The sequence below is a fragment of the Lynx canadensis genome, chromosome C1 (genome assembly GCF_007474595.2).
Source record: "Lynx canadensis isolate LIC74 chromosome C1, mLynCan4.pri.v2, whole genome shotgun sequence".
In the NCBI taxonomy this organism is placed as follows: Eukaryota; Metazoa; Chordata; class Mammalia; order Carnivora; family Felidae; genus Lynx; species Lynx canadensis.
In genome coordinates this window covers 94,462,205-94,480,611 of record NC_044310.1, presented here as the reverse complement: position 1 = coordinate 94,480,611, position 18,407 = coordinate 94,462,205, and the positions used below count along the sequence as shown (strand labels likewise).

Here is an 18,407-nt window from a genome sequence, read left to right as displayed (position 1 = left end):
TTGTATTTGGGACCTTTCTTGCTTCTTGAGATAGGCCTGAATTGCCATGTATTTCCCCTTACGACTGCCTTTGCTATATCCCAAAGTTTTTAGATTATCATGTTTTCATTTCCTTTTGCTTCCATATATATATTTTTTATTTCTTTAATTTCTGGCCAACCCATTCTTTCTTTAGTAGGAATTTCTTTAACCTTTATGTACTTGAGGACTTTCTAAATTTTTTCTTGCAGTTGACTTCAGGTTTCATAGCATTGTGATCTAAAAATATGCATAATATTCTCTCAATCTTTTTATACTTGCTGAGGACTTATATGTGACCCAGTATGTGGTCTATTCTAGATAATGTCCCGTGTGCATTCGAGAAGAGTGTGTATTCGGTTGCTTATCTGTTAAGTCCATCTGGTCCAGTGTGTCATTCAAAGCCCTTGTTTCCTTACTGATTTTTTGCTTACATGATCTGTCCATTGTTGTAAGGGTGGTGTTAAAGTCCCCTACTAACATTGTATTATTTTCAATAGTTTATTTACATTTGTTATTAATTGATTTCTATATTTGGGGTTCCACATTGGGGACAAAAGTATTTACAAATATTAATGCTTCTTGATGGATAGACCCCTTAATTATGATATAATGCCCCCCCCTTTTTTTTATCTCTTTACAATCTTTGTTTTAAAATCTAATTTGTTTCTTGTAAGTATGGCTACTTTGGTTTTTTTGACATCCGTTAGCATCATAGATGGTTTTCTATCCCCTCACTTTCAATATTCAGGGGTCTTTGGGTCTAAAATGACTGTCTTGTAGGCAATATGTAGATGGATCTTGTTTTGTTTGTTTTTTGTTTTTTTATCCGTTCTGATGCCCTGTGTCTTTTGATTGGATCATTTAGTCCCTTTACATTCGGAGTCACTATGGAAAGATACAAATTTAGTGCCATTGTTTTACCTGTAGAGTTGGTGTTTCTGGTGATGTTCTCTGGTCCTTTCTAGTGTTTGTTGCTTTGGTCTTTTTTTTCTCCACTCAGAGTCCTCCTTAAAATTTTGTGCAGGGCTGGTTTAGGTGGTCATGAACCTTTTAGCTTTTGTCTGGGAAATTCTTTATCTCTCTTTCTATATTGAATGGCACCCATGCTGGATAAAGAATTCTTGGCCACATATTTTTCCCATTCAGCACGTTGAGTATTTCCTGCAACTTGTTTCTGGCCTGCTGTGTTTCTGTGGACAGATCTGTTGCAAAACTGATTTGTCTTCCCTTGTAGGTTAAGGACTTTTTTTTACCCTTTTGCTGCTTTCAGGGTTCTTTCCTTGCCTGTATATTTTGTGAATTTGACTATGATATGCCTTGGCAATGATCAGCCTTTGTTGAATGTAATGGGAATTCTCTGTGCTTCTTGGATTTTGATGTCTGTTTTCTTTCAAGATTAGGGAAGTTTTCAGGTATAATTTGGTCAAGGGTACCTGGTTGGCTCAGTCAGTTAAGTGTCCAACTTTGGCTCAGGTCATGATCTCACAATTCATGAGTTTGAGCCCTGCGTCAGGCCCTGTGCTGACAGCTCAGAGCTTGGAGTCTGTTTCAGATTCTTTATCTCACTCTCTCTATTTCTCTCTCTGCTCCTCCCCCACTCGTGCTCTGTCTCTGTCTGTCTCAAAAAAATAAACATTAATTTTTTTTTTTTTAATTTGGCCAAATAAACCTTCTGCCCTCTTTCTTTCTCTCTCTTCATCTTCTGGCATCCTATGATACAAATGTTAATGTTATTGCATTTTAATAAGTCACTGAGTTCCTTAAGGCTGCCTTCATGGTCCATGACCTTTCTTTCTCTCTTCATTTCATCTGTGCTATTTTCCATGATTTTATCTTCTGTATCACTGATATGCTGCTTTGCCTCTGCTGTCCTTGATTTTACAGCCTCCATTTGTGATTTCATCTTAGTTATAGTATTTTTAATTTCAGCTGGACTAGATTTTAGTTCTTTTATCTTTGCAGTAAGGGATTCTCTAGTGTCTTCTGTGCTTTTTTCAGGCCCAACTAATAATCTTATAATTGTTTTAAATTCTAGTTCAAACCTCTTACTTACATCTGCATTGATTAAATCCCTGGCCATCATTTCTTCCTGTTCCTTTTAGGTTAATATCTTTTAGATGAATTCCTCCATCTTGTCATTTTGGAGACAGAGGGAAACAAAAGCAAAATAAAATAAAATAAAACCTAAAAATTGAATTAAATTAAAAATTAAAAATAAAGTACACAAAGGACGCTAGATCCTACGTGTGTTTTAGTCTGCTTGTTATGAGAAGCTTGATAGAAAAAAGGTAGAAAGAAAGAAAAGGAATGGATTACATTACAATTTTTAAATACATATATAAAAGTAACAAATATGTAAAAAATTTTTAAAAACTTAAAAATTGCTTTCTCTGTCAGCAAAACAAAATAGTGAAACAAATACAAAAAACAAATGAAGCAAGATCCTTTTTCCCCTAGAGGTGAAGCTTGCAGCAGTTTATGATCAGCAGACTAAATCACTATGGATGAGGGGTTTGTGCTGGTCTTCTGGGGGAGGAACCTGCTACTCTGATTCTCAGGTGCAACTGCTGTAGTGGAGATGTGCCTGCAGGGAGCAGGAAGGTAGTGCTTGGTGTAGTGGCTTCTGTCTGCTTGGTGGCGCTGTTTAGCTCACTGAGGTAGTTCAAGCTGGTGGATAAGGGGAAGACATTCTTTACCCTGTTCTCTCTTGGGAGCAGGAAATGCAGCCATCCCTGTTCAGTGAGCCGTCAGAGACACTCAAACAGTGACCCCACCTGTGTCCCTGGTTTCCATCAGATCTCCACCTTCATCTTGTCTCTGAGCTGTCAGCCTGCCAAATGCCACAGCACGCCTGTTTTTTAACTCAGGTGTGGCTGTGTTTCAAAACCCCACGCTACAGAGACACTTGTACAGAGACCCTTGTAGAAGACCCATACTGGTCTTCTGGGGGGAGGGTAATACTGCATTGTGGCTAGTGCCATCTTGTCATAGAAGACCGTAGAAGACCGTCACCCAACCGTGCATTGTATCAGAGTTTATGGTAAATCGCAACACATAGCTGGTGCCAGGGATTGCTGCTCTCAGTCACCATCTTTGTTCCTATTATGGTGAGCGGGATAGCTTGATGATGCCCACAGGGTCCTTTGTCTGTGGAGAGGCTATATCATTCTCCAAAATGCACTCCAAACAGGAGAATCACTTCTCACCGTGTGACCCTGGGGACCCTCAGGCTTTCTGCTACTGGGGCTCAACACTGCTCTCCCACCAGAACACTGCTCAGCTCCCCACGCATGAACCACAATTTCATAGACATCCAAAACTTTGGAATCTGCACTCTGTTGTTTATAGAAGACTGGCGGTGTTGTATTTTTCCTTGTCAAAGGTTTTGGGGAGTAGTTTTCTTGTACAGTCCTCTGTGCATATTTTCTTTTTTTTTTTTTTTTTTCTGTGCTTTCTCTCTCCTCCTTCTCTCTCCTTATTCCCAACACAGTCAGGGCTCCCTCCCCTGGGGTTTGACTGCAGCCCTTTTCTCCCATGAACTCTACCCAGGTCCTACCTTCTACAAGTAGTTTTTCTGGTTTGTAGAAATGCACCTTTGTTCTCTAAGATTTCCAATTGATTTCTTGGGTGTTCAGAATGATTCAATATTAATCTAGCTGTTGAAGTGAAGAGATGAGCTTAGGGTCACCCTGCTCCTCTGCCATCTTACCTTCCTGCAAAATTACTGTTTCTTTAAAAGGTGAGTTTTCCAGGGCACCTGGGTGGCTCGGTTGAATGCCCAACTCTTGATTTTGGCTTGGGTCATGATCCTAGGGTTGTGGGATCCAGCCCTGCATTGGGTGAGCATGCTCTCTCTCTTAAAAAAAAAAAAAAAAAAAAAAGGCTTTTCCAAACTATTTTTGCAAATGTTGTATTCCTTGTCATGTGTGACCATGATGTCTCTGTTCTACTATCTACATGTTTAGCCAGTGCCCTGACAGAGTTCTCCTTAAATACTTGGACCCAAAAGGAAAATACAAGTGTTTTGTCCCTTTAAATTCTTTCTTCAGACAGTAGAAATCACTTCTGTCTGAGTTTAAAATGGTCACTCTCTGTGCTGTTTCTTAAATGAATAACCAAACCAATCAGATCAAAATGTAAACCTAGATTTTGGAGGACAAAGCTCATCTGGAACTAACAAGCCACAGCAGGATATGGAACAGAATCTCAATTTCTAGCTTCTGCATGGCTGGGGCTTAGGGCTGATAACTACTATGCCAAGCATTTAAATTTACCAATATTTAAATGCCAAGCATTTAAATTTACCACCCTCTTTCTTCTTCAGGGACTCCACTGATCACTTCAAATTTTCAACTAGAGTAGGTTTCCAAAATAGTGATTTTTGACAGTTTTTATCATTTCAGTATTGGTTTTGCTGGAGGGATGGATTCTTGGAGCTTCTTACTGCACCATTTACCATTTTGTGACTCTTTGTTTTCTACATTTCTGTGTCTATTTTTTTTCTCCATTTCTGTGTTACTGGCTTCTTCTGTATTAAATAGGTATTGTTGGGCACCTGGGTGGCTCAATCGGTTAAGTGTCTGACTTCGGCTCAGGTCATGATCTCGCAGTTCGTGAGTTCAAGCCCCATGTCAGGCTCTGTGCTGATAGCTCAGAGCCTGGAGCCTGCTTCAGATTCTGTGTCTCCCTCTCTCTGCCCCTCCCCACTCGTGCTCTGTCTCTCTCTCCCTCAAAATAAATAAACATAAAAAAATTTTTTTTTTTTTAATTTTTTTTTTCAACATTTATTTATTTTTGGGACAGAGAGAGACAGAGCATGAACGGGGGAGGGGCAGAGAGAGAGGGAGACACAGAATCGGAAACAGGCTCCAGGCTCCGAGCCGTCAGCCCAGAGCCTGACGCGGGGCTCGAACTCCCGGACCGCGAGATCGTGACCTGGCTGAAGTCGGACGCTTAACCGACTGCGCCACCCAGGCGCCCCAACATAAAAAAATTTTAAGAATAGATATTGTTTATTCTACTGTTTAACTCCTATATATTTTTGTGTCACTTTTTACTTACTTCCTTAGTGATCACTCTGGGATTATAAGTACATTTTAACTTAAATCATTTTAGTTCACATTAGTACCAACTTAATTTCAATTGTATACAAACACATTGCTCCAGTATGGCTATGTTATCTCCCCATGCATTTGTGGTACCATTTTCATATATATTATGTCTTTATAAGGTCGTCAATTTTAAGCCCTTCAACACAATTTTGTAATTACTCTTCTATGCAGTTATGAATAGAAGATTCAACTGCATACATGTCTGACCTGTTAGAGACAGATTGTCAGTTTTTTGTTTGTTTGTTTGTTTGTTTGTTTTGGTCTGGGATGATCTTAATTTCACCTTCATTTTTGAAAGATAGTTTTTATGGACTCTGAATTATTGGTTGATGGTCTTTTCTTTGATTTTGAATAAGTCATTCCATTGCTCATGGGTCTTCATGATGTCTGCTGAGAAGTCAGTGGTTAATCTAAATGTGGATCCCTTAGGAGTAATTTTTTTCTACTACATTCATTTAATTTAATTTTAATTCCAGTATAATTAACATACAGTGTTATATTAGTTTCAGGTATACAATACAGTCATTCAACAATTCCATGCATCACACAGTATTCTCATGATGACAAGCGCACTCCTTAATCCGCATCACCTATTTTACCCATCCCTCTGGTAACCATCAGTTTGTTCTCTATAGCTGGGAGTCTGTTTCTTGATTTGCCTCTCTCTCTCTTTCCCCCTTTGCTCCTTTTTGTTTGTTTTTTAAGTCCCATATATGAGTGAAATCATATAGTATTTGTCTGTCTCTGACTGACTTCTTTTGCTTAGCATTATACTCTTTAGGTCCCTCCACGTTGTTGGAAATGGCAAGATTTCGTTGTTTTTTATGGCTGAATGATATTCCATTGTGTATATATATAAACTACATCTTCTTTATTCATTCATCTGTAGATGGACACTTGGACTGTTTCCGTAATTGAGCTATTGTGAATAATGCTGCTATATACACAAGAGCACATGTATCCCTTTGAATTAAGGTTTTTGTATTTTGGGGGTAAATACCCAGTAAGGTGATTACTGGATCATAGGATAGTGCTATTTTTAACTTTTTGAGGAAACTCCAACCTGTTTTCCACAGTGGTACGCAAGTTTGCATTCGCACCAACAGTGTAAAGGGATTCCTTTTTCTCCACAGCCTCATCAACACATGTTTCTTGTGTTGTTGATTTTAGCCATTCTGACAGGTGTGAGGTCTCACTTTAGTTTTGATTAGCATTTCCATGATGATGAGTGATGTTTTCATGTGTCTGTTTGCCATCTGGATGTCTTCTTTGGAGAAATGTCTTTTCATTTCTTATTCACATTTTTAATTGGATTATTTTTTTTTTTTTTTTTTTTTTTTTTTTTTTTTACTGCTTTCAATGTCTGGCTTTTGACAGTTTGACTTTGATTGACTATGTGTGAATCTCTTTTTGTTTATTGTAATTGAAATTCATTGCTTCTTGGATAAGTAGATTACTATTTTTCTTTAAATTTGGGAACTAATTGGTCTTGAAATAGTTTTGAAATGTGCCCCTGTCTCCTTTCCTTCTGGGACTCCTTTACTGTACATCTGGTGCACTTGATGGTGTTTCAGTGGACTCTGACATTTTGGGTTTCTTTCTTCTTCTTCTTCTTCTTCTTCTTTCTTCTTTCTTCGTCTCTTCTCCTCCCTTCTCCCTTCTCCTTCTCCTCCCTCCTCCTCCTTCTTCTTCCTCCTCCCCCTCTGTCGTCCCCCTCCATCCTCCCCCTCCCTTCTCCTCCCTTCTCCCTTCTTCTTCTTCTCCCTTCTCCCGTCTTCTTCTCCCTTCTCCCTTCTTCTTCTCCCTTCTCCCTTCTTTTTCTCCCTTCTTCTTCTTCTCCCTTTTTCTTCTTCTCCTCCCTTCTTCTCCCCTCTTCTCTTCCCTCCTCCCTCTTCTTCTCTTTCATCCCTCAGATTAGATCATCTCAATTGACCGATCTTCAAGCTTACTGCTATTTTTCCCTGCCAGTTCCAATTATTTGTTGACCTTATTTAGTGGCTTTTTAATTTCAGTTATTGAACTTTCTGTCCAGAAGTTTTATTTGGTTTCTTCATTGAAAGTTTTTTATATGGTGAGATGTTATTCTCATGCTTTAAAAAAAATTTTTAAACATGTTTTTTCATTTGCTAAGCATATTTATAACAGTTATTTTAAAGTTTTTATCATGTAATTCCAACATTTGAGCTCCTTGGGGACAGTATCTAGTGACTGTTTTGTTTTGTGTGGACTGTACCTTCTTACTTCTTTGCATGATTCATAATTTTTGTTAAAAACTAGTTATTTCATTTTTTGACAGTTTTAGAATTCTTCCACATTTAAATACGCATGCAGCAATGGCTCTACAATGCAAGTTGTAAAAATGGATTAATCCACAAATTCCACGTTCTGAAGAAAAATTTGCCCTTAAATAATTTTAAAAATACTGAGACCCACACATTCCCAACTTAAACCCTCATCTACACAAATTTATGTTATTTATAAATAAGTCACAGGCTAGCCCTGAATTACATTTGTCACAAATTCATTCTAGAGCAACACAGAGCAAAATACCATTGAAGCTAAGTAACATAACACAAAGTTAAATTTTAAACTTACACATGACAAAAGATACCAACATGACATATTAAAGAAGGTAACCTAACGCAGGAAATCTATAGCAATTTTGATAAACGCCATTGGAGTGCAACACAGAGCTAAGTTGCAACATGTAAGGGTCCAAGGGTCATTTCCCTGCAGCCACAGCTATTGGTGCAGGGATTTCCTAGGTGGATGGTCAACACAGGATGTAGGAAATGACACAGTCCCCACCCCTGAACAAGTCCAGATTCTTTCTTTGGGGTCAGGGTCTGCAAGCGCCTGTCAGCTCCAGCCTCTGGCTGCTTGCCCCTACCTTGGGAGAGAACAGCAAGCGGACAGGCTGAGGTGGGGCTGCAAGCCCCTGCTGTCTGCCATCACACCCCAAACCGGACATCTTCCCAGTCTAGGCCAACACTGCCTGAAATCCAGTGACAAGCATTTGTACCTGGACATCATGTGTTGTCCTGGCAAGTACCATGGGTCTCCCAGACCCTGAACAAGATGCTCTTTGAGTGAGGCCCCATGGTGGCCACTGGAGTGTACAGCCCAGGGTGCCTACCAGAGTTGGGATCCAGGAGCTGCCCACTGCTGCTTGGCTTCTGCCTGAAAACCCCATTTGGCACTGAATAAACCAGGTCTCCTGGGGGCTGGACTCGTTTTGAACCACTAGCCAGAAGCTGCCAGCTTTGTCCATGCGAGGCCAGTGGGAGGCCACTCATCATCTGCCCCACCGGCCCCTGAATGACTGGCTGTGCCAGCCACCTCCCAAAGCATCTGTCCTGGCTCCCAACAGTGCTGTTGTGACTGTGGCAGGTCAGCTAGGCTGCAGCTCAGGGGAGGCCCTCCTTCCTCTGACAGTATTGTGGGGGAGGCGCCCACCAGTCGAAGACGTAGGAAAGGCGCAGCTGCATGTCCTGCTTGCACAGGTGGTCCTCTCCCATCAGGGCCTTGCGCTTCTTCAGCATGTCCTCCAGGCTCAGCTTGCGTGTCACTGAGTACAGGTCGCTACAGCCGCTGGACTTAGACTCGGTGTGGAAGCAGGGGTCGTACTCGTGCCGGACACCCATTGACGCCGGCCAGGCGCCCAGGGACACCTCCTCGCTGTGCCACGTGTGCAAGTGCTCAAGCTGCGGCACAGGTAGTGCACCAGGTCCACTGAGAGCGCAGAGCCACTGCTCGGCGTGTACGGCAGGTAGTAGTCACAGAGCTGTCAGATGGCTTTGTGCCAGTGGCCCCGAGGCTTGGCGCTGCCATGGCCTAAAAGGAAGCCCCAGTTGAGACGGTGACCATGCCTGGGGTCACGTGTGCGCAGCTCTGCCAGCAGCTCGCCCAGCCCCGCAAACGCGTCGGCATCCGCCTTTAGCATGAACGCAAAGGCCACGTGCCCTCCAGCCAGACCAGCGTGGCCGGTACCTTGGCCGTGAGGTTCTCGCACACGTGGTGCAGCGCGGGGAGCAGCAGGTCACCGTGCTGTGCCTGCTTGCGTGCCAGGGCTAGCCGCTCCTCGGCGCCCAGGCTGCCTGTGCCCACTGGCAGAATGTGCCCGCATGTCACCCTGGCTGCTGGGCCGTGCGGCCGCCTCCTTAGTGTGGTGCACCACACAGTGCCATGTGGCCGCCCACGGCGCACGGGCCAACGGTACCGCCAGGAAGGTGGTGGCCCGTGCTGGCCCAGCGGGAGGAGGGCTGCGGCCTCTGGCAGGCTAGGGCCAAGAGCCGCACAGTAGGCCAGGTAGAGAAGTCCGGCACTGCAGAGCACCAGGCCACCCAGGCCCAACACTGTCCAGTGCCACCAGGTGTGGTATGGTAGCTTCAGGACATTCCCCCGGGACATGCCAGAGGCCCTGACCCGGCGGCACAGGCAGAATCCCTGGCAGTGGAGGCTGAGGGCCAGGGCAAAAACTAGTTATTTTACATAATATAATGTAGGGACTCTAGAAATCAGCCCTCCCCTCTCCTTCCCCCCCCCTTCCAAAAGCTTGTTAGTTTGCTGTTTGATTACTTATCTGGATCAATACAATGCATTCCCTATTCTGTCTAGTGTGGAGCCGACATATTTTTGGTCAACTTCATAGTCAACTAGTGATTGGCAGAAACTTCAAAGCAGTGCCGGGGCACCTGGGTGGCTCAGTTGGTTAAGCGTCTGACTTTGGCTCAGGTCATGATCTTGCGGTTTGTGAGTTGGAGCCCGGCATCGAGCTTTGTGCTGACAGCTCAGAGCCTGGAGCCTGCTTCGGATTCTGTGTCTCCCTCTCTCGCTGCCCTGCTTGGGCTCTTGCTCTCTCTCAAAAATAAAAATAAACATTAAAAAAAATTAAAAAAACAAAACTTCAAAACAATGCCTTAAAGCAATGAATCGTCCCCATTTGAAAAGAGGGTCTGTGTACATGTTGCAGCATGCCCTCGGTGCTCTGGTGGTTTATAGTTCTTTCTTAGCTTTCATTTCCTGCTTGTGAGAGATTAGGGTCTTTTACATTGTCTTCCTGAGCTTCCATGCCTGCTTGCATGTGTATTCTGCCCTCTAGACCTCTACGTGTAACCATTTGTGCACATCGATTCCCTGGATTTTCCGATACAATTTTCTTGGCCATCTTTCTAGCCCTTCCTAGTTTTTCTGCCTGAGGCAGCTGCAATTTGACACAATCGCTGTTATTTATTTTTGACTAACGGCCAGATGTTTCCTCACTGTGTGAACTCTAAGTCAGTTCAAAGCTGGTGAATGGGCATTTCCAGGAAGCTTCCAGACAGGTCAAACAGTGACAGTTCTCTGGTAGTGGGCTTTTTTGGAAACTTCCCAAACAATTGTCCCTTCAGTACCAACTACACTGGGGTTTCTTTCCCTTTCCTTTCCTTTCCTTTCTTTCTTTTTCTACCTTCCCCCTCCCCCTCCCTCTCCCCCTTTAGTTGCTCTTGCTCTTTAGTTGCTCTTGCTCTTAGGCCTCTAATTTTTAAGACTCCACTGATCTGTGGAGGTGACTAGGAAAGAGCATCCTCAGAGCTCACAGTTCTTACTGAGATTCACTTGTTGTTCTTGAAGAAATGCTCTCCAGCTTCTTGAAGCCTTGGGTAATTTCCAAAGTTTAGAAAAAGTTGACGTTGACCATTTTGCCACTGTTCTCTCCCCCCACCCCCCCCACCCCCGCCCCACCACACCCCTCTCAGAGTGGATATTCAGAAGTCCTTACTTGACTGTTCCTAAAGTGTTCTCCAAGACACTTTTGAGGAACAAGTTTAGAGTTTGAAAAAGTGGGCTGAAAATACACAGATTCTTGCCAGGTGAGCCAATTATTTAAAATAAATCTCTTTCTCAGGAATCTAGTTTTGGAAACAGGAGGTGAGAAAATGAGTCTTACTTACAAAAACCTATGAAAATAATGCATCTGGTCTATGTATTTTTAACATGGGTTCTAAAAAATTCAATGAAAAAGAAGAGTTTTTTTAAATCAAATAGTGCTGAAACAACTGAATAACAAAATAGAAACAAACTGGCATTTAATCTAATACTTCACACAAAATATTTACTTTATATAGACATCCATTTAAGAATGCTAAAACTATAAAATTTATAAAAATATGAGTAATTTTAGCAGTATTGGGGGTAGACATAGTTTTATATATATGTAACATAAAAGGCTTGAGTTATTACAATGGATAAGTTAGAGTTATCATAATTAAAATTTTCTGCTTCAGACACTCTGATGATTGATTTCCTGTGTCCAGCTTGGCTAAGCTATGGTACCCAGTTGTTTGGTCAAACACTAATCCAGATGTTGCTGTGAAGGTACTGTTTTAGATGTGATTAACTTAAAAAAAATTTTTTTAATGTTTTTGTTTATTTTTGAGAGAGAGAGAGAGAGAGAGAGACAGACAGAGAGAGAGAGAGAGAGAGAGAGAGAGAGCGCGAGCGGGGGAGGGGCAGAGAGTGATGCAGGGCTCAAACTCATGAACCATGAGATCATGACCTGAGCCAAAGTTGGACGCTCAACTGACTGAGCCACCCAGGCGCCCCTAGATGTAATTAACTTTTGTAATCAGTTGGCTCTCAGTAAAGCAGATTATCCTCCATAATGTGGGTTAGCCACATCCAATCAGTTGAAGGTCTTATGAACAAAAACTGAAGTTTCTCAAGAAGAATGAATTCTACTTCAAAAACATAACAATTCTGAGTGAATTTTCAGTCTTTTGCTCTGCAATGGAGATTTTGGACTCAATACTGCAACATCAAATTCTACCTTAATTTCCTATTTGCTGGCCTCCCCTATAGATTTCCAACTTGCCAGCCCACACAATCATGTGAGACAATTTTTTAAAAACTCTTTAACACCTCCCACCCCACACACACATAGGTGTCTCTGGGGAGCCCTATGCACACCCTAAGAAAATGAAAATGAAAACTAGAGAGTGGGGGAAAACATTTTAAATATATATCTTGCAAAGGGTTTATATCCAAAATATATAACGTACTCTTTTAATCCAGTAATATAAAGATCCATAAAGAAGGGGAACAGATTTAAACAAATACTTTGTAACATGAGATCAAGAAATGGTCAATGAGCATATCAAATTATAATGAACATTATTTGTCATTAGAGAAGTGCATATTGAAATATCAATATAATTATACTGCACACCAACCAGAATTACTAAAATTATATAACTGACAATTATAAATATTGCTAAATATGGAGCACTTAGAATTTTCACATGTTTCTGGTTAATGTAAAATTTATAACCACTCAAATATTTTTGATGGTTTTTTATAAACTCAAATTTACAATTATGATATGAGTCCACTGGATATTTACCCACAGTAAATGAAAACTTTGGTCCACAAAAGACTTATATTGGTATTTCATAGCAGCTGTATTAATAATAATTATAAACTGGTAATAATGTGAATGTCTGTCAACAGGTAAATGAATGAACACATTGTGATATATCTGCACAAGGGAATGCTAATCAGTAAAAGGAAACAAATTTCTGATATATGTAAATATATAGATGAAGTTCTAAACGTGTTTAGACACAAAAGAGAACGTATGTTAATATAGTTCCACTCATATGAAATTTCAGAAAAGGGAAAAAGCAAATTGTAATTTGTAATTATAGAAGACAAATCCATTTGGGACTTGGGTGTTAGGGGATTGACTGCAAAAAGAATTTTGAGGAATGATGGAATACCTTTACTTCCTAATTCTGGTAGTGTTTACATTGCTGTACGTAGTTTTCGAAACTCATGTAACTCTACACTTATAATGAACACATTTACGTGAACTATATTTCAATAAGGTTTATACTAAAAATCATAAATCTGTTAAAAGGCATCGAAGATTTGCATAGGTACTGGCAAATTTGGAAGCCAAACTTTAAAAAGAAGGAATGCTCAAAGAAGCGAGCCTGTCATCGATGCTGCTTTTTGCTCAAATTATAGGAATTGCCAATTCTGAAAGGAGGTGCTGACGTGGTACAAAACCAAGCATCACTTTCTGTGGAGTCAATAGTAGTACACTGACAAATACTGCAGTAATTGGCCCTAGGAAAGAGGTGAGACCTTGGGCAATAACCCACTTTCAGTCGGGACTCTGAAAGGCGTGAGGCTGAGGTACATGTAGAATTTCCATTGTACAGTTTGAAGCCAAGCTTCAGATCATATATTCCTTAGATGAGTCCGCCTACTGTGGGATCTCCAGCTCCTTTAGCCTGTCTTCCTAACAGAAGCATGAGCAAATCCGATCTGGAGAAAGGTCCCATCACCCAGAGTCTCTAATTATATCTACAGTTTTTCACATTAAATATCACAGTACGGGGCGCCTGGGTGCTCAGTCAGTTAAGTGTCCGATTCCAGCTCAGGTCATGATCTCACGGCTCATGAGTTCGAGCCCTGTGATGGGCTTTGTGCTGACAGCTCAGAGCCTGGAGGCTGCTTCAGATTCTGGGTCTCCCTCTCTCTCTGTCCCCATCCCCCACTTGTACTCTCTGTCTCTCAAAAACATTAAAAAAAAGTGAAATACCACATTAATATATCTGACAACCAGATGAGTATATGCGCAGGTGAGGGGGGATGACAAAATACCAAGAACTTATTTTAGATAACCAAGAAAGCCAAATAATGGAGTTCACAGACATGAACTTTAAAACCATACAGATGGATTTGTTAGGCTAAAACACATAATAGCTGAAAATAATATTCACTTAATAGATAAGATGTAAAGGAAAAGAGAGTAAAAAATTTGTCAAAAGAAAATATTACAGTGATGCCATAGAGAAGCAAAAAGATGGATGTCAGAAGAAGGACCATAAGAGATACGTGGTCTACATAGTGAAAAAGACTGATTGGAGTGAAGAACAGGGTGGAGAGAGAATGGGGCTGAACAGTACTTAAAGAGATGCTGGCTGAAGGATGTTAGAAGATTGAATAAAGATCAACCTGCAAATTAAAAAAAAAAAGTTTTATAAACATAAATTTATGAAGGTAAATTAAAACATATGTAAGTATATTACAGCAAAGCTAGTAAAAATTAATGACAAGGAGAAAGTCTTCAAAACATCCAAAGAGAAGAAACATTGTGTTTAAAGGGGGAACATGGGACACCTGGGTGACTCAGTCGGTTAAGTGTCTGACTCTATTTCAGCTCAGGTCATGATCTTTCAGTTTGTGAAATCGAGCACCATATAGGGCTCTGTGCTGAATGTGGAGCCTGCTGGGAATTCTCTTTCTCCCTCTCTCTCTGCCCCTCCCTGACTCGCATGCACACGTGTCTCTTCCTTTCTCTCTCTCTCTCAAAATAAATAAACATTAAAAAGGGGGGGAACATAACATTTACAAGTGACTTGCTAACAGAGATGATGGAAATCAGAATGCAATGGAATAATGTATTCAAAGAACTAAAAGAAAATAATTGCCAACTTAAACCTGTCTATCAAGTCAATCTATCAAGATTAAGTAAAAATGGCAACATTTTTGGACCTATAAGGCCAAGAAATTTCACCATTTGGTCTTCACTAAAGAAAATATTAAAGGGGGTTGTTTGTGCAAAGTTAAGATTCCAGAGGCAGTATTAGAAATTAAAGAATAAACAGGAACAGAATGGATATATAAATGAGTAAGTCTAAATTACTGTTGATTGTACAAAATCATCATCATCATTATCAATCACACCTGCCTAGGCCTAAAATATATGCAGAAGCAAAATATATGAAAAAATACACAAATCAAAATAAATGGAATAAAAATTTTTGAATTTCCCTTAATTGCTCAGGAAATGTACAGATTTTGGTTTAAAATTTTTTTTAGTGTTTATTGATTTTTGAGAGAGAGAGAGACAGAGCATGAGTAGGGGAGGAGCAGAGAGAGAGGGAGACACAGAACCCGAAGCAGGCTCCAGGCTCTGAGCTGTCAGCACAGAGTCCAACGCAGGGCTTGAACTCACGAACTGTGCGATCATGACCTGAGCCAAAGTCGGATGCTTAAGTGACTGAGCCACCCAGGCACCCCCAGATTTTGATTTTAGTAAGGGGTACATGCTGGAATCTGTAGGGAACCCCTAAGACATTAGTATGAGAATGTGTAAGGGATAATAAAAGGAAAAATGGAATAATAAAAATTAAGCCAAAACAAAGCAAGAGGATTGAAAAAGTAATAGTGCAAGTGAGATAAATGTGACTGTATCTCTATTTCATGGATTTAAGTCAAATGTATCAATAATTATAATAAATATTAACTATAAATTCTCTAAAAGGCAAACACTGCTACAGCTCAATAACAGAATAGCAAATAATGTGATAAAAATGTGCAGAGAACTTCTTAAATTTATTTATTTATTTAAATATAGTTGAATATAACATGATATGAAGTTAAAGTGTACAATGCATTGATTAGATACAGTTGTATATGGCAATATGCTTAACACCTTAGCATTAGCTAATACTTCCATCATATCACGTAACTATTATTTCTTTATTGTAAAAACAATTAAGGTCTAGTCTCTTAGCGCTTTTGAAGTTTATAATACAATATTGTTGATTATAATCCGCTCTACTATACATTAGATCTCCAGAATGTGTTTATCTACTAGTTTCAAGTTTGTACCCTTAAACATCCCAGTTCTCCTACTCCTCAATCCCTGCTAACCTCAATTCTATGCTCTGTACAAGTTTAGCTTTTAAGATTCCATATACAAGTGATATAATGTGGTGTTTCTCTTTATCTCTCTAACTTACCTCGCTTAGCGTAATGCCCTCAAAGTCCATCCATGTTGTTGCAAATGGCAGGATTTCCTTCTTTCTCCTGGCTGAATAGTATTCCATTGTATGTGTACACATCCACATCCACACATCCACATCCACATCTTCTTCATCCATTTACCCACTGAGGGACACTTAGGGTGTTTCCATATGTAAAAATGCTGTAGTAAATAATGCTGCAATGAATATGGAATTGCAGGTATCTTTTTGAAATCCTGATTTCATTTCCTTTGGATGTATACCCAGAAGTGGGATTGCTGGATCATATGATCACTCTATTTTTTGTATTTTGAACTTCCATACTGGTTTCCATAGTATCTGTACAAACTTACATTCTCACCAATAGTGCACTAGGTAGGGTTCCTTTCCCATACATTTTCACCAACAGTTGTTATTTTTTATCTTCTAGATGATAGTATTCTAACAGGTGTGAGGTAGTATTTTATTGTGGTTTTGACTTAGATTTTCCTGATGATTAGTAATGGTGAACACTTTTCATGTACTTGTTATCTATTTGTATGTCTTCTTTGGAAAAATACCTATTGAGTTACTTTGCCCATTTAAAAATTTTTTTTACATTTTTTTATTTTTCAGAGAGAGACAGTGCAAGTGCGGGAGGGGCAGAGAGAGAGAGGGAGACACAGAATCTGAAGCAGGCTCTAGGCTCTGAGCTGTCAGCACAGAGACTGATGTGGGGCTCGAACTCACGGACTGTGAGATCAGGACCTGAGCCAAAGCCAGACACTTAGGCAACTGAGCCACCCAGGCGCCCCTACTTTGCCCATTTTTAATTTGATTTTCTTTTGTTATTGGCTTGCGTGAGCTTTTGGATATTTTAGATATTATCCCATATGCAATATATGGCTTGAAAATATTTTTTCTCCTTTTCTGTAGGTTGACTTTTCATTTTGCTGATTTTTTCTTATGCTGTGCAGAATTTTTTTTGTTTCATGTAGCTTCACTTGTTTATTTTTGCTTTTCTTGATTATGTTTCTGATGTCATATACAAAAAAAAAATCATTGCTAAGACCAATGCCAAGTGAATTCTACTCTGTGTTTTCTTGTAGAAGATTTGCAATGTCAGGTCTTATGTTTATGTTTTAATTTATGTTGAGTTATTTTTAATGAATGCTGTAAGATCGCAGTCTGATTTCATTTTTTTGCATGTGATGATCCACTTTTTGCATCACCATTTGTTGAAGAGGCTTTCATTTCCCCATTGAGTGTTCTTGGACCATTGTCAAATATTAGTTGACCATATCTGCAAGGGTTTATTTCTGGGCTCTCTTCCATTGGTCTAAGTGTCTATTCTTATGTCAGTACTATACTATTTTAATTACTAGAGCTTTGTATTATAGTGTGAAATCATAAAGTGTGATGTCTCCAGCTTTGTTTTTCCCCCTAGAATTGCTTTGAATATTTGGGGTCTTCTCTGGTTTCACACAAATTTTAGAATTATTTTTTTCTCTTTCTGTGAAAATTGCCTTTATGATTTTGATAGGGATTACATTGAATTTATAAATATACTTAGTGGCATGATATTTTAACAATATTAATTCTCCTGACCATGAACATGGGATATCTTTCCATTTATTGTGTCTTCTTGAACTTATTTCATCAAAGTCTTGTAGTTTTCATTGTGCTGAATGTCTACTTCCTTGGTTAAATTATTAAGTATTTTACTGTTTTTCATGCTACCGTGAATAGGATAGTTTTATTCCTTTTTTCATATATTTCATTGTTAGAGTATACAAACACAACTGATTTCTCTATGTTGATTTTATATCCTGCAACTTTCCTGAGCTTGATTGGTTCTACAGGTTTTGGGTTAAGTCTTTACTATTTTCTACATATAAGACCATATCACCTACAAATAATGACAATTTTACTTCTTCTACTCTAATTTGGATGCTTTTTTATTTCTTTTTTAAAAAATAATTTATTTTTTAATTTACATCCACATTAGCATATAGTGCAACAATGATTTCAGGAGTAGATTTCTTTTTTTTTTTTAAGTTTATTTATTTTTGACAGAGACATAGTGTGAGCATGAGCTGGGGAGGGGGCAGAGAGAGAGGGAGACACAGAATCCAAAGCAGGCTTCAGGCTCCAAGCTGTCAGTACAGAGCCTGACGCGGGGCTCGAACTGATGAACCGCGAGATCATGACCTGGGCCGAAGTTGGACGTTCAACCGACTGAGCCACCCAGGCGCCCCTCAGGAGTAGATTTCTTAATTCCCCTGACCCATTTAGTCCATCCCCCCCTCCCACAACCCCTCCAGTAACCCTCTATTCTCCATATTTAAGAGTCTCTTATGTTTTGTTCCCCTCCCTGTTTTTATATTATTTTTACTTCCCTTCCCTTATGTTCATCTGTTTTTTATCTTTAAGTCCTCATATGAGTGAAGTCATATCATATTTGTCTTTCTCTGACTAATTTTGCTTAGCATAATAC

General features: G+C 39.9%; 1 pseudogene; it reads right to left on the bottom strand.

Annotated features, from left to right (window-relative positions):
- Nucleotides 1-8,539: 8,539 nt before the first annotated feature.
- LOC115519777 lies at nucleotides 8,540-9,542 on the bottom strand (annotated as a pseudogene).
- Between the last annotated feature and the right edge of the window lie 8,865 nt (nucleotides 9,543-18,407).